Genomic DNA, 21,837 nt, shown 5'->3' on the forward strand with positions numbered 1-21,837 from the left:
ATAAAGGAAATGAATTACTAGTGCATTACACACATTTTGACACTGGAGACATAACTTTTTTCAGTCATTCCGTATCCAGATATAGAGATTTGCAGCATCTAGGACTTTAATGTTCACCCACTTACGGATTTGAATGTTTTGCCACATTCATGAGTGCAAACTTGCTCCCCAGTAAAGACGAACATGTGCTCCTCAATGCACACACTGGGCAATGCAGTCCACTCTAAATCGACGATTAATGACATGCTCGTTTTGTGCAATGGAGTTTCAGTCAATTGGAAAACATTTTGAAAAGTTATATTGCAACAGAAGCCCAGCCTTAAAAAAGTGGATTTCACTTCTAAATGATTACATGAGGAAGGAAAGGAGACCAGATGCAAAAAAGGTGCTGTGGCTTAGTTGGTTAAAGCGCCTGTCTAGTAAACAGGAGATCCTGCGTTCGAATCTCAGCAGCACCTGTCTGCTTTTTTTTCGACCAATCTGTCTCCCCAATATTAAAACTTTGTACAAAGATTGCTATTTCATGCTATTCAGAAGCACAGTCAGGCTTGAAATGTTGGCAAAGCATCCAAGAACTCTGGACTCCACTACCTTAGAGTCATATTGCCCAAGGTTGCGATGCCATCAGAAATAGCACATATTAGAATGAGCAATTCATATTTCCTGCTTAATTTTTTGTAAAAGAAGCAAAGATACGCCTGAACAGGGACTTGAACCCTGGACCCTCAGATTAAAAGTCTGATGCTCTACCGACTGAGCTATCCAGGCACAAGGATCACTGCCCATTTGAAACTTGTTTTTCACTCTACAGCACCTCCATACATGGCTACCTCACTGGTCAATAAAGGAAATGAATTACTAGTGCATTACACACATTTTGACACTGGAGACATAACTTTTTTCAGTCATTCCGTATCCAGATATAGAGATTTGCAGCATCTAGGACTTTAATGTTCACCCACTTACGGATTTGAATGTTTTGCCACATTCATGAGTGCAAAATTGCTCCCCAGTAAAGGCGAACATGTGCTCCTCAATACACACACTGGGCAATGCAGTCCACTCTAAATCAACGATTAATGACATGCTCGTTTTGTGCAATGGAGTTTCAGTCAATTGGAAAACATTTTGTAAAGTTATATTGCAACAGAAGCCCAGCCTTAAAAAAAGTGAATTTCACTTCTAAATGATTACATGAGGAAGGAAAGGAGACCAGATGCAAAAAAGGTGCTGTGGCTTAGTTGGTTAAAGCGCCTGTCTAGTAAACAGGAGATCCTGAGTTTGAATCTCAGCAGCGCCTGTCTGCTTTTTTTTCGACCAATCTGTCTCCCCAATATTAAAACTTTGTACAAAGATTGTTATTTCATGCTATTTAGAAGCACAGTCAGGCTTGAAATGTTGGCAAAGCATCCAAGAATTCTGGACTCCACTACCTTAGAGTCATATTGCCCAAGGTTGCGATGCCATCAGAAATAGCACATATTAGAATGAGCAATTCATATTTCCTGCTAAATTTTTTGTAAAAGAAGCAAAGATACGCCTGAACAGGGATTTGAACCCTGGACCCTCAGATTAAAAGTCTGATGCTCTACAGACTGAGCTATCCAGGCACAGGGATCACTGCCCATTTGAAACTTGATTTTCACTCTACAGCACCTCCATACATGGCTACCTCACTGGTCAATAAAGGAAATGAATTACTAGTGCATTACACACATTTTGACACTGGAGACATAACTTTTTTCAGTCATTCCGTATCCAGATATAGAGATTTGCAGCATCTAGGACTTTAATGTTCACCCACTTACGGATTTGAATGTTTTGCCACATTCATGAGTGCAAACTTGCTCCCCAGTAAAGACGAACATGTGCTCCTCAATGCACACACTGGGCAATGCAGTCCACTCTAAATCGACGATTAATGACATGCTCGTTTTGTGCAATAGAGTTTCAGTCAATTGGAAAACATTTTGAAAAGTTATATTGCAACAGAAGCCCAGCCTTAAAAAAGTGGATTTCACTTCTAAATGATTACATGAGGAAGGAAAGGAGACCAGATGCAAAAAAGCTGCTGTGGCTTAGTTGGTTAAAGCGCCTGTCTAGTAAACAGGAGATCTTGAGTTCGAATCTCAGCAGCGCCTGTCTGCTTTTTTTTCGACCAATCTGTCTCCCCAATATTAAAACTTTGTACAAAGATTGCTATTTCATGCTATTCAGAAGCACAGTCAGGCTTGAAATGTTGGCAAAGCATCCAAGAACTCTGGACTCCACTACCTTAGAGTCATATTGCCCAAGGTTGCGATGCCATCAGAAATAGCACATATTAGAATGAGCAATTCATATTTCCTGCTTAATTTTTTGTAAAAGAAGCAAAGGTACGCCTGAACAGGGACTTGAACCCTGGACCCTCAGATTAAAAGTCTGATGCTCTACCGACTGAGCTATCCAGGCACAGGGATCACTGCTCATTTGAAACTTGATTTTCACTCTACAGCACCTCCATACATGGCTACCTCACTGGTCAATAAAGGAAATGAATTACTAGTGCATTACACACATTTTGACACTGGAGACATAACTTTTTTCAGACATTCCGTATCCAGATATAGAGATTTGCAGCATCTAGGACTTTAATGTTCACCCACTTACGGATTTGAATGTTTTGCCACATTCATGAGTGCAAACTTGCTCCCCAGTAAAGACGAACATGTGCTCCTCAATGCACACACTGGGCAATGCAGTCCACTCTAAATCGACGATTAATGACATGCTTGTTTTGTGCAATGGAGTTTCAGTCAATTGGAAAACATTTTGAAAAGTTATATTGCAACAGAAGCCCAGCCTTAAAAAAGTGGATTTCACTTCTAAATGATTACATGAGAATGGAAAGGAGACCAGATGCAAAAAAGGTGCTGTGGCTTAGTTGGTTAAAGCAAGTGCCTGTCTAGTAAACAGGAGATCCTGAGTTCGAATCTCAGCAGCGCCTGTCTGCTTTTTTTTCGACCAATCTGTCTCCCCAATATTAAAACTTTGTACAAAGATTGCTATTTCATGCTATTTAGAAGCACAGTCAGGCTTGAAATGTTGGCAAAGCATCCAAAAACTCTGGACTCCACTACCTTAGAGTCATATTGCCCAAGGTTGCGATGCCATCAGAAATAGCACATATTAGAATGAGCAATTCATATTTCCTGCTTAATTTTTTGTAAAAGAAGCAAAGGTACGCCTGAACAGTGACTTGAACCCTGGACCCTCAGATTAAAAGTCTGATGCACTACCGACTGAGCTATCCAGGCACAGGGATCACTGCCCATTTGAAACTTGATTTTCACTCTACAGCACCTCCATACATGGCTACCTCACTGGTCAATAAAGGAAATGAATTACTAGTGCATTACACACATTTTGACACTGGAGACATAACTTTTTTCAGTCATTCCGTATCCAGATATAGAGATTTGCAGCATCTAGGACTTTAATGTTCACCCACTTACGGATTTGAATGTTTTGCCACATTCATGAGTGCAAACTTGCTCCCCAGTAAAGACGAACATGTGCTCCTCAATGCACACACTGGGCAATGCAGTCCACTCTAAATCGACGATTAATGACATGCTCGTTTTGTGCAATAGAGTTTCAGTCAATTGGAAAACATTTTGAAAAGTTATATTGCAACAGAAGCCCAGCCTTAAAAAAGTGGATTTCACTTCTAAATGATTACATGAGGAAGGAAAGGAGACCAGATGCAAAAAAGGTGCTGTGGCTTAGTTGGTTAAAGCAAGCGCCTGTCTAGTAAACAGGAGATCTTGAGTTCGAATCTCAGCAGCGCCTGTCTGCTTTTTTTCGACCAATCTGTCTCCCCAATATTAAAACTTTGTACAAAGATTGCTATTGCATGCTATTTAGAAGCACAGTCAGGCTTAAAATGTTGGCAAAGCATCCAAGAACTCTGGACTCCACTACCTTCGAGTCATATTGCCCAAGGTTGCCATGCCATCAGAAATAGCAAATATTAGAATGAGCAATTCATATTTCCTGCTTAATTTATTGTAAAAGAAGCAAAGGTACGCCTGAACAGGGACTTGAACCCTGGACCCTCAGATTAAAAGTCTGATGCTCTACCGACTGAGCTATCCAGGCACAGGGATCACTGCCATTTGAAACTTGATTTTCACTCTACAGCACCTCCATACATGGCTACCTCACTGGTCAATAAAGGAAATGAATTACTAGTGCATTACACACATTTTGACACTGGAGACATAACTTTTTTCAGTCATTCCGTATCCAGATATAGAGATTTGCAGCATCTAGGACTTTAATGTTCACCCACTTACGGATTTGAATGTTTTGCCACATTCATGAGTGCAAACTTGCTCCCCAGTAAAGACGAACATGTGCTCCTCAATGCACACACTGGGCAATGCAGTCCACTCTAAATCGACGATTAATGACATGCTCGTTTTGTGCAATGGAGTTTCAGTCAATTGGAAAACATTTTGAAAAGTTATATTGCAACAGAAGCCCAGCCTTAAAAAAAATGGATTTCACTTCTAAATGATTACATGAGGAAGGAAAGGAGACCAGATGCAAAAAAGGTGCTGTGGCTTAGTTGGTTAAAGCGCCTGTCTAGTAAACAGGAGATCCTGAGTTCGAATCTCAGCAGCGCCTGTCTGCTTTTTTTTCGACCAATCTGTCTCCCCAATATTAAAACTTTGTACAAAGATTGCTATTTCATGCTATTTAGAAGCACAGTCAGGCTTGAAATGTTGGCAAAGCATCCAAAAACTCTGGACTCCACTACCTTAGAGTCATATTGCCCAAGGTTGCGATGCCATCAGAAATAGCACATATTAGAATGAGCAATTCATATTTCCTGCTTAATTTTTTGTAAAAGAAGCATAGGTACGCCTGAACAGTGACTTGAACCCTGGACCCTCAGATTAAAAGTCTGATGCTCTACCGACTGAGCTATCCAGGCACAGGGATCACTGCCCATTTGAAACTTGATTTTCACTCTACAGCACCTCCATACATGGCTACCTCACTGGTCAATAAAGGAAATGAATTACTAGTGCATTACACACATTTTGACACTGGAGACATAACATTTTTCAGTCATTCCGTATCCAGATATAGAGATTTGCAGCATCTAGGACTTTAATGTTCACCCACTTACGGATTTGAATGTTTTGCCACATTCATGAGTGCAAACTTGCTCCCCAGTAAAGACGAACATGTGCTCCTCAACGCACACACTGGGCAATGCAGTCCACTCTAAATCGACGATTAATGACATGCTCGTTTTGTGCAATGGAGTTTCAGTCAATTGGAAAACATTTTGAAAAGTTATATTGCAACAGAAGCCCAGCCTTAAAAAAAGTGGATTTCACTTCTAAATGATTACATGAGGAAGGAAAGGAGACTAGATGCAAAAAAGGTGCTGTGGCTTAGTTGGTTAAAGCGCCTGTCAAGTAAACAGGAGATCCTGAGTTTGAATCTCAGCAGTGCCTCTCTGCTTTTTTTTCGACCAATCTGTCTCCCCAATATTAAAACTTTGTACAAAGATTGCTATTGCATGCTATTTAGAAGCACAGTCAGGCTTAAAATGTTGGCAAAGCATCCAAGAACTCTGGACTCCACTACCTTAGAGTCATATTGCCCAAGGTTGCGATGCCATCAGAAATAGCACATATTAGAATGAGCAATTCATATTTCCTGCTTAATTTTTTGTAAAAGAAGCAAAGGTACGCCTGAGCAGGGACTTGAACCCTGGACCCTCAGATTAAAAGTCTGATGCTCTACCGACTGAGCTATCCAGGCACAGGGATCACTGCCCATTTGAAACTTGATTTTCACTCTACAGCACCTCCATACATGGCTACCTCACTGGTCAATAAAGGAAATGAATTACTAGTGCATTACACACATTTTGACACTGGAGACATAACTTTTTTCAGTCATTCCGTATCCAGATATAGAGATTTGCAGCATCTAGGACTTTAATGTTCACCCACTTACGGATTTGAATGTTTTGCCACATTCATGAGTGCAAACTTGCTCCCCAGTAAAGACGAACATGTGCTCCTCAATGCACACACTGGGCAATGCAGTCCACTCTAAATCGACGATTAATGACATGCTCGTTTTGTGCAATGGAGTTTCAGTCAATTGGAAAACATTTTGAAAAGTTATATTGCAACAGAAGCCCAGCCTTAAAAAAATGGATTTCACTTCTAAATGATTACATGAGGAAGGAAAGGAGACCAGATGCAAAAAAGGTGCTGTGGCTTAGTTGGTTAAAGCGCCTGTCTAGTAAACAGGAGATCCTGAGTTCGAATCTCAGCAGCGCCTGTCTGCTTTTTTTTCGACCAATCTGTCTCCCCAATATTAAAACTTTGTACAAAGATTGCTATTTCATGCTATTTAGAAGCACAGTCAGGCTTGAAATGTTGGCAAAGCATCCAAAAACTCTGGACTCCACTACCTTAGAGTCATATTGCCCAAGGTTGCGATGCCATCAGAAATAGCACATATTAGAATGAGCAATTCATATTTCCTGCTTAATTTTTTGTAAAAGAAGCAAAGGTACGCCTGAACGGTGACTTGAACCCTGGAACCTCAGATTAAAAGTCTGATGCTCTACCGACTGAGCTATCCAGGCACAGGGATCACTGCCCATTTGAAACTTGATTTTCACTCTACAGCACCTCCATACATGGCTACCTCACTGGTCAATAAAGGAAATGAATTACTAGTGCATTACACACATTTTGACACTGGAGACATAACTTTTTTCAGTCATTCCGTATCCAGATATAGAGATTTGCAGCATCTAGGACTTTAATGTTCACCCACTTACGGATTTGAATGTTTTGCCACATTCATGAGTGCAAACTTGCTCCCCAGTAAAGACGAACATGTGCTCCTCAATGCACACACTGGGCAATGCAGTCCACTCTAAATCGACGATTAATGACATGCTCGTTTTGTGCAATGGAGTTTCAGTCAATTGGAAAACATTTTGAAAAGTTATATTGCAACAGAAGCCCAGCCTTAAAAAAAGTGGATTTCACTTCTAAATGATTACATGAGGAAGGAAAGGAGACTAGATGCAAAAAAGGTGCTGTGGCTTAGTTGGTTAAAGCGCCTGTCAAGTAAACAGGAGATCCTGAGTTCGAATCTCAGCAGCGCCTCTCTGCTTTTTTTTCGACCAATCTGTCTCCCCAATATTAAAACTTTGTACAAAGATTGCTATTGCATGCTATTTAGAAGCACAGTCAGGCTTAAAATGTTGGCAAAGCATCCAAGAACTCTGGACTCCACTACCTTCGAGTCATATTGCCCAAGGTTGCCATGCCATCAGAAATAGCAAATATTAGAATGAGCAATTCATATTTCCTGCTTAATTTATTGTAAAAGAAGCAAAGGTACGCCTGAACAGGGACTTGAACCCTGGACCCTCAGATTAAAAGTCTGATGTTCTACCGACTGAGCTATCCAGGCACAGGGATCACTACCCATTTGAAACTTGATTTTCACTCTACAGCACCTCCATACATGGCTACCTCACTGGTCAATAAAGGAAATGAATTACTAGTGCATTACACACATTTTGACACTGGAGACATAACTTTTTTCAGTCATTCCGTATCCAGATATAGAGATTTGCAGCATCTAGGACTTTAATGTTCACCCACTTACGGATTTGAATGTTTTGCCACATTCATGAGTGCAAACTTGCTCCCCAGTAAAGACGAACATGTGCTCCTCAATGCACACACTGGGCAATGCAGTCCACTCTAAATCGACGATTAATGACATGCTCGTTTTGTGCAATGGAGTTTCAGTCAATTGGAAAACATTTTGAAAAGTTATATTGCAACAGAAGCCCAGCCTTAAAAAAGTGGATTTCACTTCTAAATGATTACATGAGGAAGGAAAGGAGACCAGATGCAAAAAAGGTGCTGTCGCTTAGTTGGTTAAAGCGCCTGTCTAGTAAACAGGAGATCCTGCGTTCGAATCTCAGCAGCACCTGTCTGCTTTTTTTTCGACCAATCTGTCTCCCCAATATTAAAACTTTGTACAAAGATTGCTATTTCATGCTATTTAGAAGCACAGTCAGGCTTGAAATGTTGGCAAAGCATCCAAGAACTCTGGACTCCACTACCTTAGAGTCATATTGCCCAAGGTTGCGATGCCATCAGAAATAGCACATATTAGAATGAGCAATTCATATTTCCTGCTTAATTTTTTGTAAAAGAAGCAAAGATACGCCTGAACAGGGACTTGAACCCTGGACCCTCAGATTAAAAGTCTGATGCTCTACCGACTGAGCTATCCAGGCACAAGGATCACTGCCCATTTGAAACTTGTTTTTCACTCTACAGCACCTCCATACATGGCTACCTCACTGGTCAATAAAGGAAATGAATTACTAGTGCATTGCACACATTTTGACACTGGAGACATAACTTTTTTCAGTCATTCCGTATCCAGATATAGAGATTTGCAGCATCTAGGACTTTAATGTTCACCCACTTACGGATTTGAATGTTTTGCCACATTCATGAGTGCAAAATTGCTCCCCAGTAAAGGCGAACATGTGCTCCTCAATACACACACTGGGCAATGCAGTCCACTCTAAATCAACGATTAATGACATGCTCGTTTTGTGCAATGGAGTTTCAGTCAATTGGAAAACATTTTGTAAAATTATATTGCAACAGAAGCCCAGCCTTAAAAAAAGTGAATTTCACTTCTAAATGATTACATGAGGAAGGAAAGGAGACCAGATGCAAAAAAGGTGCTGTGGCTTAGTTGGTTAAAGCGCCTGTCTAGTAAACAGGAGATCCTGAGTTTGAATCTCAGCAGCGCCTGTCTGCTTTTTTTTCGACCAATCTGTCTCCCCAATATTAAAACTTTGTACAAAGATTGTTATTTCATGCTATTTAGAAGCACAGTCAGGCTTGAAATGTTGGCAAAGCATCCAAGAATTCTGGACTCCACTACCTTAGAGTCATATTGCCCAAGGTTGCGATGCCATCAGAAATAGCACATATTAGAATGAGCAATTCATATTTCCTGCTAAATTTTTTGTAAAAGAAGCAAAGATACGCCTGAACAGGGATTTGAACCCTGGACCCTCAGATTAAAAGTCTGATGCTCTACAGACTGAGCTATCCAGGCACAGGGATCACTGCCCATTTGAAACTTGATTTTCACTCTACAGCACCTCCATACATGGCTACCTCACTGGTCAATAAAGGAAATGAATTACTAGTGCATTACACACATTTTGACACTGGAGACATAACTTTTTTCAGTCATTCCGTATCCAGATATAGAGATTTGCAGCATCTAGGACTTTAATGTTCACCCACTTACGGATTTGAATGTTTTGCCACATTCATGAGTGCAAACTTGCTCCCCAGTAAAGACGAACATGTGCTCCTCAATGCACACACTGGGCAATGCAGTCCACTCTAAATCGACGATTAATGACATGCTCGTTTTGTGCAATAGAGTTTCAGTCAATTGGAAAACATTTTGAAAAGTTATATTGCAACAGAAGCCCAGCCTTAAAAAAGTGGATTTCACTTCTAAATGATTACATGAGGAAGGAAAGGAGACCAGATGCAAAAAAGCTGCTGTGGCTTAGTTGGTTAAAGCGCCTGTCTAGTAAACAGGAGATCTTGAGTTCGAATCTCAGCAGCGCCTGTCTGCTTTTTTTTCGACCAATCTGTCTCCCCAATATTAAAACTTTGTACAAAGATTGCTATTTCATGCTATTCAGAAGCACAGTCAGGCTTGAAATGTTGGCAAAGCATCCAAGAACTCTGGACTCCACTACCTTAGAGTCATATTGCCCAAGGTTGCGATGCCATCAGAAATAGCACATATTAGAATGAGCAATTCATATTTCCTGCTTAATTTTTTGTAAAAGAAGCAAAGGTACGCCTGAACAGGGACCCTCAGATTAAAAGTCTGATGCTCTACCGACTGAGCTATCCAGGCACAGGGATCACTGCCCATTTGAAACTTGATTTTCACTCTACAGCACCTCCATACATGGCTACCTCACTGGTCAATAAAGGAAATGAATTACTAGTGCATTACACACATTTTGACACTGGAGACATAACTTTTTTCAGTCATTCCGTATCCAGATATAGAGATTTGCAGCATGTAGGACTTTAATGGTCATCCACCCCACGCATTTGAATGTTTTGCCACATTCATGAGTGCAAACTTGCTCACCAGTAAAGACGTACATGTGCTCCTCAATGCACACACTGGACAATGCAGTCCACTCTAAATCGTCGATTACTGACATGCTCGTTTTGTGCAATGGAGTTTCAGTCAATTGGAAAACATTTTGAAAAGTTATATTGCAACAGAAGCCCAGCCTTAAAAAAGTGGATTTCACTTCTAAATAATTACATGAGGAAGGAAAGGAGACCAGATGCAAAAAAGGTGCTGTGGCTTAGTTGGTTAAAGCGCCTGTCTAGTAAACAGGAGATCCTGAGTTCGAATCTCAGCAGCGCCTGTCTGCTTTTTTTTCGACCAATCTGTCTCCCCAATATTAAAACTTTGTACAAAGATTGCTATTTCATGCTATTTAGAAGCACAGTCAGGCTTGAAATGTTGGCAAAGCATCCAAGAACTCTGGACTCCACTACCTTAGAGTCATATTGCCCAAGGTTGCGATGCCATCAGAAATAGCACATATTAGAATGAGCAATTCATATTTCCTGCTTAATTTTTTGTAAAAGAAGCAAAGATACGCCTGAACAGGGACTTGAACCCTGGACCCTCAGATTAAAAGTCTGATGCTCTACCGACTGAGCTATCCAGGCACAAGGATCACTGCCCATTTGAAACTTGATTTTCACTCTACAGCACCTCCATACATGGCTACCTCACTGGTCAATAAAGGAAATGAATTACTAGTGCATTACACACATTTTGACACTGGAGACATAACTTTTTTCAGTCATTCCGTATCCAGATATAGAGATTTGCAGCATCTAGGACTTTAATGTTCACCCACTTACGGATTTGAATGTTTTGCCACATTCATGAGTGCAAAATTGCTCCCCAGTAAAGGCGAACATGTGCTCCTCAATACACACACTGGGCAATGCAGTCCACTCTAAATCAGCGATTAATGACATGCTCGTTTTGTGCAATAGAGTTTCAGTCAATTGGAAAACATTTTGAAAAGTTATATTGCAACAGAAGCCCAGCCTTAAAAAAGTGGATTTCACTTCTAAATGATTACATGAGGAAGGAAAGGAGACCAGATGCAAAAAAGGTGCTGTGGCTTAGTTGGTTAAAGCGCCTGTCTAGTAAACAGGAGATCCTGAGTTCGAATCTCAGCAGCGCCTGTCTGCTTTTTTTTCGACCAATCTGTCTCCCCAATATTAAAACTTTGTACAAAGATTGCTATTTCATGCTATTTAGAAGCACAGTCAGGCTTGAAATGTTGGCAAAGCATCCAAGAACTCTGGACTCCACTACCTTAGAGTCATATTGCCCAAGGTTGCGATGCCATCAGAAATAGCACATATTAGAATGAGCAATTCATATTTCCTGCTTAATTTTTTGTAAAAGAAGCAAAGATACGCCTGAACAGGGACTTGAACCCTGGACCCTCAGATTAAAAGTCTGATGCTCTACCGACTGAGCTATCCAGGCACAAGGATCACTGCCCATTTGAAACTTGATTTTCACTCTACAGCACCTCCATACATGGCTACCTCACTGGTCAATAAAGGAAATGAATTACTAGTGCATTACACACATTTTGACACTGGAGACATAACTTTTTTCAGTCATTCCGTATCCAGATATAGAGATTTGCAGCATCTAGGACTTTAATGTTCACCCACTTACGGATTTGAATGTTTTGCCACATTCATGAGTGCAAAATTGCTCCCCAGTAAAGGCGAACATGTGCTCCTCAATACACACACTGGGCAATGCAGTCCACTCTAAATCAGCGATTAATGACATGCTCGTTTTGTGCAATAGAGTTTCAGTCAATTGGAAAACATTTTGAAAAGTTATATTGCAACAGAAGCCCAGCCTTAAAAAAGTGGATTTCACTTCTAAATGATTACATGAGGAAGGAAAGGAGACCAGATGCAAAAAAGGTGCTGTGGCTTAGTTGGTTAAAGCGCCTGTCTAGTAAACAGGAGATCCTGAGTTCGAATCTCAACAGCGCCTGTCTGATTTTTTTTCGACCAATCTGTCTCCCCAATATTAAAACTTTGTACAAAGATTGCTATTTCATGCTATTTAGAAGCACAGTCAGGCTTGAAATGTTGGCAAAGCATCCAAGAACTCTGGACTCCACTACCTTAGAGTCATATTGCCCAAGGTTGCGATGCCATCAGAAATAGCACATATTAGAATGAGCAATTCATATTTCCTGCTTAATTTTTTGTAAAAGAAGCAAAGGTACGCCTGAACAGGGACTTGAACCCTGGACCCTCAGATTAAAAGTCTGATGCTCTACCGACTGAGCTATCCAGGCACAGGGATCACTGCTCATTTGAAACTTGATTTTCACTCTACAGCACCTCCACACATGGCTACCTCACTGGTCAATAAAGGAAATGAATTACTAGTGCATTACACACATTTTGACACTGGAGACATAACTTTTTTCAGACATTCCGTATCCAGATATAGAGATTTGCAGCATCTAGGACTTTAATGTTCACCCACTTACGGATTTGAATGTTTTGCCACATTCATGAGTGCAAACTTGCTCCCCAGTAAAGACGAACATGTGCTCCTCAATGCACACACTGGGCAATGCAGTCCACTCTAAATCAACGATTAATGACATGCTCGTTTTGTGCAATGGAGTTTCAGTCAATTGGAAAACATTTTGAAAAGTTATATTGCAACAGAAGCCCAGCCTTAAAAAAGTGGATTTCACTTCTAAATGATTACATGAGAATGGAAAGGAGACCAGATGCAAAAAAGGTGCTGTGGCTTAGTTGGTTAAAGCAAGTGCCTGTCTAGTAAACAGGAGATCCTGAGTTCGAATCTCAGCAGCGCCTGTCTGCTTTTTTTTCGACCAATCTGTCTCCCCAATATTAAAACTTTGTACAAAGATTGCTATTTCATGCTATTTAGAAGCACAGTCAGGCTTGAAATGTTGGCAAAGCATCCAAAAACTCTGGACTCCACTACCTTAGAGTCATATTGCCCAAGGTTGCGATGCCATCAGAAATAGCACATATTAGAATGAGCAATTCATATTTCCTGCTTAATTTTTTGTAAAAGAAGCAAAGATACGCCTGAACAGGGACTTGAACCCTGGACCCTCAGATTAAAAGTCTGATGCTCTACCGACTGAGCTATCCAGGCACAAGGATCACTACCCATTTGAAACTTGATTTTCACTCTACAGCACCTCCATACATGGCTACCTCACTGGTCAATAAAGGAAATGAATTACTAGTGCATTACACACATTTTGACACTGGAGACATAACTTTTTTCAGTCATTCCGTATCCAGATATAGAGATTTGCAGCATCTAGGACTTTAATGTTCACCCACTTACGGATTTGAATGTTTTGCCACATTCATGAGTGCAAAATTGCTCCCCAGTAAAGGCGAACATGTGCTCCTCAATACACACACTGGGCAATGCAGTCCACTCTAAATCAACGATTAATGACATGCTCGTTTTGTGCAATAGAGTTTCAGTCAATTGGAAAACATTTTGAAAAGTTATATTGCAACAGAAGCCCAGCCTTAAAAAAGTGGATTTCACTTCTAAATGATTACATGAGGAAGGAAAGGAGACCAGATGCAAAAAAGGTGCTGTGGCTTAGTTGGTTAAAGCGCCTGTCTAGTAAACAGGAGATCCTGAGTGCGAATCTCAGCAGCGCCTGTCTGATTTTTTTTCGACCAATCTGTCTCCCCAATATTAAAACTTTGTACAAAGATTGCTATTTCATGCTATTTAGAAGCACAGTCAGGCTTGAAATGTTGGCAAAGCATCCAAGAACTCTGGACTCCACTACCTTAGAGTCATATTGCCCAAGGTTGCGATGCCATCAGAAATAGCACATATTAGAATTAGCAATTCATATTTCCTGCTTAATTTTTTGTAAAAGAAGCAAAGGTACGCCTGAACAGGGACTTGAACCCTGGACCCTCAGATTAAAAGTCTGATGCTCTACCGACTGAGCTATCCAGGCACAGGGATCACTGCTCATTTGAAACTTGATTTTCACTCTACAGCACCTCCACACATGGCTACCTCACTGGTCAATAAAGGAAATGAATTACTAGTGCATTACACACATTTTGACACTGGAGACATAACTTTTTTCAGTCATTCCGTATCCAGATATAGAGATTTGCAGCATCTAGGACTTTAATGTTCACCCACTTACGGATTTGAATGTTTTGCCACATTCATGAGTGCAAACTTGCTCCCCAGTAAAGACGAACATGTGCTCCTCAATGCACACACTGGGCAATGCAGTCCACTCTAAATCGACGATTAATGACATGCTCGTTTTGTGCAATGGAGTTTCAGTCAATTGGAAAACATTTTGAAAAGTTATATTGCAACAGAAGCCCAGCCTTAAAAAAAATGGATTTCACTTCTAAATGATTACATGAGGAAGGAAAGGAGACCAGATGCAAAAAAGGTGCTGTGGCTTAGTTGGTTAAAGTGCCTGTCTAGTAAACAGGAGATCCTGAGTTCGAATCTCAGCAGCGCCTGTCTGCTTTTTTTTCGACCAATCTGTCTCCCCAATATTAAAACTTTGTACAAAGATTGCTATTTCATGCTATTTAGAACCACAGTCAGGCTTGAAATGATGGCAAAGCATCCAAGAACTCTGGACTCCACTACCTTAGAGTCATATTGCCCAAGGTTGCGATGCCATCAGAAATAGCACATATTAGAATGAGCAATTCATATTTCCTGCTTAATTTTTTGTAAAAGAAGCAAAGGTACGCCTGACCAGGGACTTGAACCCTGGACCCTCAAATTAAAAGTCTGATGCTCTACCGACTGAGCTATCCAGGCACAGGGATCACTGCCATTTGAAACTTGATTTTCACTCTACAGCACCTCCATACATGGCTACCTCACTGGTCAATAAAGGAAATGAATTACTAGTGCATTACACACATTTTGACACTGGAGACATAACTTTTTTCAGTCATTCCGTATCCAGATATAGAGATTTGCAGCATCTAGGACTTTAATGTTCACCCATTTACGGATTTGAATGTTTTGCCACATTCATGAGTGCAAACTTGCTCCCCAGTAAAGACGAACATGTGCTCCTCAATGCACACACTGGGCAATGCAGTCCACTCTAAATCGACGATTAATGACATGCTCGTTTTGTGCAATGGAGTTTCAGTCAATTGGAAAACATTTTGTAAAGTTATATTGCAACAGAAGCCCAGCCTTAAAAAAAGTGAATTTCACTTCTAAATGATTACATGAAGAAGGAAAGGAGACCAGATGCAAAAGAGGTGCTGTGGCTTAGTTGGTTAAAGCGCCTGTCTAGTAAACAGGAGATCCGGAGTTCGAATCTCAGCAGCGCCTGTCTGCTTTTTTTTCGACCAATCTGTCTCCCCAATTTAAAAACTTTGTACAAAGATTGTTATTTCATGCTATTTAGAAGCACAGTCAGGCTTGAAATGTTGGCAAAGCATCCAATAATTCTGGACTCCACTACCTTAGAGTCATATTGCCCAAGGTTGCGATGCCATCAGAAATAGCACATATTAGAATGAGCAATTCATATTTCCTGCTAAATTTTTTGTAAAAGAAGCAAAGATACGCCTGAACAGGGACTTGAACCCTGGACCCTCAGATTAAAAGTCTGATGCTCTACCGACTGAGCTATCCAGGCACAGGGATCACTGCCCATTTGAAACTTGATTTTCACTCTACAGCACCTCCATACATGGCTACCTCACTGGTCAATAAAGGAAATGAATTACTAGTGCATTACACACATTTTGACACTGGAGACATAACTTTTTTCAGTCATTCCGTATCCAGATATAGAGATTTGCAGCATCTAGGACTTTAATGTTCACCCACTTACGGATTTGAATGTTTTGCCACATTCATGAGTGCAAACTTGCTCCCCAGTAAAGACGAACATGTGCTCCTCAATGCACACACTGGGCAATGCAGTCCACTCTAAATCGACGATTAATGACATGCTCGTTTTGTGCAATGGAGTTTCAGTCAATTGGAAAACATTTTGAAAAGTTATATTGCAACAGAAGCCCAGCCTTAAAAAAGTGGATTTCACTTCTAAATGATTACATGAGAATGGAAAGGAGACCAGATGCAAAAAAGGTGCTGTGGCTTAGTTGGTTAAAGCAAGTGCCTGTCTAGTAAACAGGAGATCCTGAGTTCGAATCTCAGCAGCGCCTGTCTGCTTTTTTTTCGACCAATCTGTCTCCCCAATATTAAAACTTTGTACAAAGATTGCTATTTCATGCTATTTAGAAGCACAGTCAGGCTTGAAATGTTGGCAAAGCATCCAAAAACTCTGGACTCCACTACCTTAGAGTCATATTGCCCAAGGTTGCGAAGCCATCAGAAATAGCACATATTAGAATGAGCAATTCATATTTCCTGCTTAATTTTTTGTAAAAGAAGCAAAGGTACGCCTGAGCAGGGACTTGAACCCTGGACCCTCAGATTAAAAGTCTGATGCTCTACCGACTGAGCTATCCAGGCACAGGGATCACTGCCCATTTGAAACTTGATTTTCACTCTACAGCACCTCCATACATGGCTACCTCACTGGTCAATAAAGGAAATGAATTACTAGTGCATTACACACATTTTGACACTGGAGACATAACTTTTTTCAGTCATTCCGTATCCAGATATAGAGATTTGCAGCATCTAGGACATTAATGTTCACCCACTTACGGATTTGAATGTTTTGCCACATTCATGAGTGCAAACTTGCTCCCCAGTAAAGACGAACATGTGCTCCTCAATGCACACACTGGGCAATGCAGTCCACTCTAAATCGACGATTAATGACATGCTCGTTTTGTGCAATGGAGTTTCAGTCAATTGGAAAACATTTTGAAAAGTTATATTGCAACAGAAGCCCAGCCTTAAAAAAAATGGATTTCACTTCTAAATGATTACATGAGGAAGGAAAGGAGACCAGATGCAAAAAAGGTGCTGTGGCTTAGTTGGTTAAAGCGCCTGTCTAGTAAACAGGAGATCCTGAGTTCGAATCTCAGCAGCGCCTGTCTGCTTTTTTTTCGACCAATCTGTCTCCCCAATATTAAAACTTTGTACAAAGATTGCTATTTCATGCTATTTAGAAGCACAGTCAGGCTTGAAATGTTGGCAAAGCATCCAAAAACTCTGGACTCCACTACCTTAGAGTCATATTGCCCAAGGTTGCGATGCCATCAGAAATAGCACATATTAGAATGAGCAATTCATATTTCCTGCTTAATTTTTTGTAAAAGAAGCAAAGGTACGCCTGAACGGTGACTTGAACCCTGGAACCTCAGATTAAAAGTCTGATGCTCTACCGACTGAGCTATCCAGGCACAGGGATCACTGCCCACTTGAAACTTGATTTTCACTCTACAGCACCTCCATACATGGCTACCTCACTGGTCAATAAAGGAAATGAATTACTAGTGCATTACACACATTTTGACACTGGAGACATAACTTTTTTCAGTCATTCCGTATCCAGATATAGAGATTTGCAGCATCTAGGACTTTAATGTTCACCCACTTACGGATTTGAATGTTTTGCCACATTCATGAGTGCAAACTTGCTCCCCAGTAAAGACGAACATGTGCTCCTCAATGCACACACTGGGCAATGCAGTCCACTCTAAATCGACGATTAATGACATGCTCGTTTTGTGCAATGGAGTTTCAGTCAATTGGAAAACATTTTGAAAAGTTATATTGCAACAGAAGCCCAGCCTTAAAAAAGTGGATTTCACTTCTAAATGATTATTTGAGAATGGAAAGGGGAAAGGAGACCAGATGCAAAAAAGGTGCTGTGGCTTAGTTGGTTAAAGCGCCTGTCTAGTAAACAGGAGATCCTGAGTTCGAATCTCAGCAGCGCCTGTCTGCTTTTTTTTCGACCAATCTGTCTCCCCAATATTAAAACTTTGTACAAAGATTGCTATTTCATGCTATTTAGAAGCACAGTCAGGCTTGAAATTTTGGCAAAGCATCCAAGAACTCTGGACTCCACTACCTTAGAGTCATATTGCCCAAGGTTGCGATGCCATCAGAAATAGCACATATTAGAATGAGCAATTCATATTTCCTGCTTAATTTTTTGTAAAAGAAGCAAAGGTACGCCTGAACAGGGACTTGAACCCTGGACCCTCAGATTAAAAGTCTGATGCTCTACTGACTGAGCTATCCAGGCACAGGGATCACTGCTCATTTGAAACTTGATTTTCACTCTACAGCACCTCCATACATGGCTACCTCACTGGTCAATAAAGGAAATGAATTACTAGTGCATTACACACATTTTGACACTGGAGACATAACTTTTTTCAGTCATTCCGTATCCAGATATAGAGATTTGCAGCATCTAGGACTTTAATGTTCACCCACTTACGGATTTGAATGTTTTGCCACATTCATGAGTGCAAACTTGCTCCCCAGTAAAGACGAACATGTGCTCCTCAATGCACACACTGGGCAATGCAGTCCACTCTAAATCGACGATTAATGACATGCTCGTTTTGTGCAATGGAGTTTCAGTCAATTGGAAAACATTTTGAAAAGTTATATTGCAACAGAAGCCCAGCCTTAAAAAAGTGGATTTCACTTCTAAATGATTACATGAGGAAGGAAAGGAGACCAGATGCAAAAAAGGTGCTATGGCTTAGTTGGTTAAGGCGCCTGTCTAGTAAACAGGAGATCCTGAGTTCGAATCTCAGCAGCGCCTGTCTGCTTTTTTTTCGACCAATCTGTCTCCCCAATATTAAAACTTTGAACAAAGATTGCTATTTCATGCTATTTAGAAGCACAGTCAGGCTTGAAATGTTGGCAAAGCATCCAAAAACTCTGGACTCCACTACCTTAGAGTCATATTGCCCAAGGTTGCGATGCCATCAGAAATAGCACATATTAGAATGAGCAATTCATATTTCCTGCTTAATTTTTTGTAAAAGAAGCAAAGGTACGCCTGAGCAGGGACTTGAACCCTATACCCTCAGATTAAAAGTCTGATACTCTACCGACTGAGCTATCCAGGCACAGGGATCACTGCCCATTTGAAACTTGATTTTCACTCTACAGCACCTCCATACATGGCTACCTCACTGGTCAATAAAGGAAATGAATTACTAGTGCATTACACACATTTTGACACTGGAGACATAACTTTTTTCAGTCATTCCGTATCCAGATATAGAGATTTGCAGCATCTAGGACTTTAATGTTCACCCACTTACGGATTTGAATGTTTTGCCACATTCATGAGTGCAAACTTGCTCCCCAGTAAAGACGAACATGTGCTCCTCAATGCACACACTGGGCAATGCAGTCCACTCTAAATCGACGATTAATGACATGCTCGTTTTGTGCAATGGAGTTTCAGTCAATTGGAAAACATTTTGAAAAGTTATATTGCAACAGAAGCCCAGCCTTAAAAAAGTGGATTTCACTTCTAAATGATTACATGAGGAAGGAAAGGAGACCAGATGCAAAAAAGGTGCTGTGGCTTAGTTGGTTAAAGCGCCTGTCTAGTAAACAGGAGATCCTGAGTTCGAATCTCAGCAGCGCCTGTCTGCTTTTTTTTCGACCAATCTGTCTCCCCAATATTAAAACTTTGTACAAAGATTGCTATTTCATGCTATTTAGAAGCACAGTCAGGCTTGAAATGTTGGCAAAGCATCCAAGAACTCTGGACTCCACTACCTTAGAGTCATATTGCCCAAGGTTGCGATGCCATCAGAAATAGCACATATTAGAAGGAGCAATTCATATTTCCTGCTTAATTTTTTGTAAAAGAAGCAAAGGTACGCCTGAACAGGGACTTGAACCCTGGACCCTCAGATTAAAAGTCTGATGCTCTACCGACTGAGCTATCCAGGCACAAGGATCAGTGCCCATTTGAAACTTGATTTTCACTCTACAGCACCTCCATACATGGCTACCTCACTGGTCAATAAAGGAAATGAATTACTAGTGCATTACACACATTTTGACACTGGAGACATAACTTTTTTCAGTCATTCCGTATCCAGATATAGAGATTTGCAGCATCTAGGACTTTAATGTTCACCCACTTACGGATTTGAATGTTTTGCCACATTCATGAGTGCAAAATTGCTCCCCAGTAAAGGCGAACATGTGCTCCTCAATACACACACTGGGCAATGCAGTCCACTCTAAATCAACGATTAATGACATGCTTGTTTTGTGCAATGGAGTTTCAGTCAATTGGAAAACATTTTGTAAAGTTATATTGCAACAGAAGCCCAGCCTTAAAAAAAGTGAATTTCACTTCTAAATGATTACATGAGGAAGGAAAGGAGACCAGATTCAAAAGAGGTGCTGTGGCTTAGTTGGTTAAAGCGCCTGTCCAGTAAACAGGAGATCCTGAGTTCGAGTTTCAGCAGCGCCTGTCTGCTTTTTTTTCGACCAATCTGTCTCCCCAATATTAAAACTTTGTACAAAGATTGTTATTTCATGCTATTTAGAAGCACAGTCAGGCTTGAAATGTTGGCAAAGCATCCAATAATTCTCGACTCCACTACCTTAGAGTCATATTGCCCAAGGTTGCGATGCCATCAGAAATAGCACATATTAGAATGAGCAATTCATATTTCCTGCTAAATTTTTTGTAAAAGAAGCAAAGATACGCCTGAACAGGGACTTGAACCCTGGACCCTCAGATTAAAAGTCTGATGCTCTACCGACTGAGCTATCCAGGCACAGGGATCACTGCTCATTTGAAACTTGATTTTCACTCTACAGCACCTCCACACATGGCTACCTCACTGGTCAATAAAGGAAATGAATTACTAGTGCATTACACACATTTTGACACTGGAGACATAACTTTTTTCAGTCATTCCGTATCCAGATATAGAGATTTGCAGCATCTAGGACTTTAATGTTCACCCACTTACGGATTTGAATGTTTTGCCACATTCATGAGTGCAAACTTGCTCCCCAGTAAAGACGAACATGTGCTCCTCAATGCACACACTGGGCAATGCAGTCCACTCTAAATCGACGATTAATGACATGCTCGTTTTGTGCAATGGAGTTTCAGTCAATTGGAAAACATTTTGAAAAGTTATATTGCAACAGAAGCCCAGCCTTAAAAAAAATGGATTTCACTTCTAAATGATTACATGAGGAAGGAAAGGAGACCAGATGCAAAAAAGGTGTTGTGGTTTAGTTGGTTAAAGCGCCTGTCTAGTAAACAGGAGATCCTGAGTTCGAATCTCAGCAGCGCCTGTCTGCTTTTTTTTCGACCAATCTGTCTCCCCAATATTAAAACTTTGTACAAAGATTGCTATTTCATGCTATTTAGAAGCACAGTCAGGCTTGAAATGTTGGCAAAGCATCCAAAAACTCTGGACTCCACTACCTTAGAGTCATATTGCCCAAGGTTGCGATGCCATCAGAAATAGCACATATTAGAATGAGCAATTCATATTTCCTGCTTAATTTTTTGTAAAAGAAGCAAAGGTACGCCTGAACAGTGACTTGAACCCTGGACACTCAGATTAAAAGTCTGATGCTCTACCGACTGAGCTATCCAGGCACAGGGATCACTTCCCATTTGAAACT

The 21,837-nt window shown here is 40.7% G+C and overlaps 12 non-coding genes across 12 annotated transcripts; all 12 read right to left on the minus strand.

The window, feature by feature from the left end:
- Nucleotides 1–695: 695 nt before the first annotated feature.
- Nucleotides 696–768, minus strand: TRNAK-UUU (transfer RNA lysine (anticodon UUU)). The gene has a single exon. It is a non-coding gene; the product is annotated as a tRNA-Lys (tRNA).
- Nucleotides 769–2,378: 1,610 nt separating this feature from the next.
- On the minus strand, nt 2,379–2,451 carry TRNAK-UUU (transfer RNA lysine (anticodon UUU)). Its single transcript has one exon. It is a non-coding gene; the product is annotated as a tRNA-Lys (tRNA).
- A 1,616-nt stretch (nt 2,452–4,067) lies between these two features.
- Nucleotides 4,068–4,140, minus strand: TRNAK-UUU (transfer RNA lysine (anticodon UUU)). Its single transcript has one exon. It is a non-coding gene; the product is annotated as a tRNA-Lys (tRNA).
- A 4,134-nt stretch (nt 4,141–8,274) lies between these two features.
- On the minus strand, nt 8,275–8,347 carry TRNAK-UUU (transfer RNA lysine (anticodon UUU)). Its single transcript has one exon. It is a non-coding gene; the product is annotated as a tRNA-Lys (tRNA).
- A 2,439-nt stretch (nt 8,348–10,786) lies between these two features.
- On the minus strand, nt 10,787–10,859 carry TRNAK-UUU (transfer RNA lysine (anticodon UUU)). The gene has a single exon. It is a non-coding gene; the product is annotated as a tRNA-Lys (tRNA).
- Nucleotides 10,860–11,627: 768 nt separating this feature from the next.
- Nucleotides 11,628–11,700, minus strand: TRNAK-UUU (transfer RNA lysine (anticodon UUU)). The gene has a single exon. It is a non-coding gene; the product is annotated as a tRNA-Lys (tRNA).
- A 768-nt stretch (nt 11,701–12,468) lies between these two features.
- On the minus strand, nt 12,469–12,541 carry TRNAK-UUU (transfer RNA lysine (anticodon UUU)). The gene has a single exon. It is a non-coding gene; the product is annotated as a tRNA-Lys (tRNA).
- A 772-nt stretch (nt 12,542–13,313) lies between these two features.
- TRNAK-UUU (transfer RNA lysine (anticodon UUU)) lies at nt 13,314–13,386 on the minus strand. Its single transcript has one exon. It is a non-coding gene; the product is annotated as a tRNA-Lys (tRNA).
- A 768-nt stretch (nt 13,387–14,154) lies between these two features.
- TRNAK-UUU (transfer RNA lysine (anticodon UUU)) lies at nt 14,155–14,227 on the minus strand. The gene has a single exon. It is a non-coding gene; the product is annotated as a tRNA-Lys (tRNA).
- A 1,610-nt stretch (nt 14,228–15,837) lies between these two features.
- TRNAK-UUU (transfer RNA lysine (anticodon UUU)) lies at nt 15,838–15,910 on the minus strand. Its single transcript has one exon. It is a non-coding gene; the product is annotated as a tRNA-Lys (tRNA).
- Nucleotides 15,911–20,054: 4,144 nt separating this feature from the next.
- Nucleotides 20,055–20,127, minus strand: TRNAK-UUU (transfer RNA lysine (anticodon UUU)). Its single transcript has one exon. It is a non-coding gene; the product is annotated as a tRNA-Lys (tRNA).
- Nucleotides 20,128–20,896: 769 nt separating this feature from the next.
- TRNAK-UUU (transfer RNA lysine (anticodon UUU)) lies at nt 20,897–20,969 on the minus strand. Its single transcript has one exon. It is a non-coding gene; the product is annotated as a tRNA-Lys (tRNA).
- Between the last annotated feature and the right edge of the window lie 868 nt (nt 20,970–21,837).

This window comes from Ambystoma mexicanum, unplaced genomic scaffold (genome assembly GCF_040938575.1).
Source record: "Ambystoma mexicanum isolate Mex_15411 unplaced genomic scaffold, UKY_AmexF1_1 Mex_scaf1, whole genome shotgun sequence".
Taxonomy (NCBI): Eukaryota; Metazoa; Chordata; class Amphibia; order Caudata; family Ambystomatidae; genus Ambystoma; species Ambystoma mexicanum.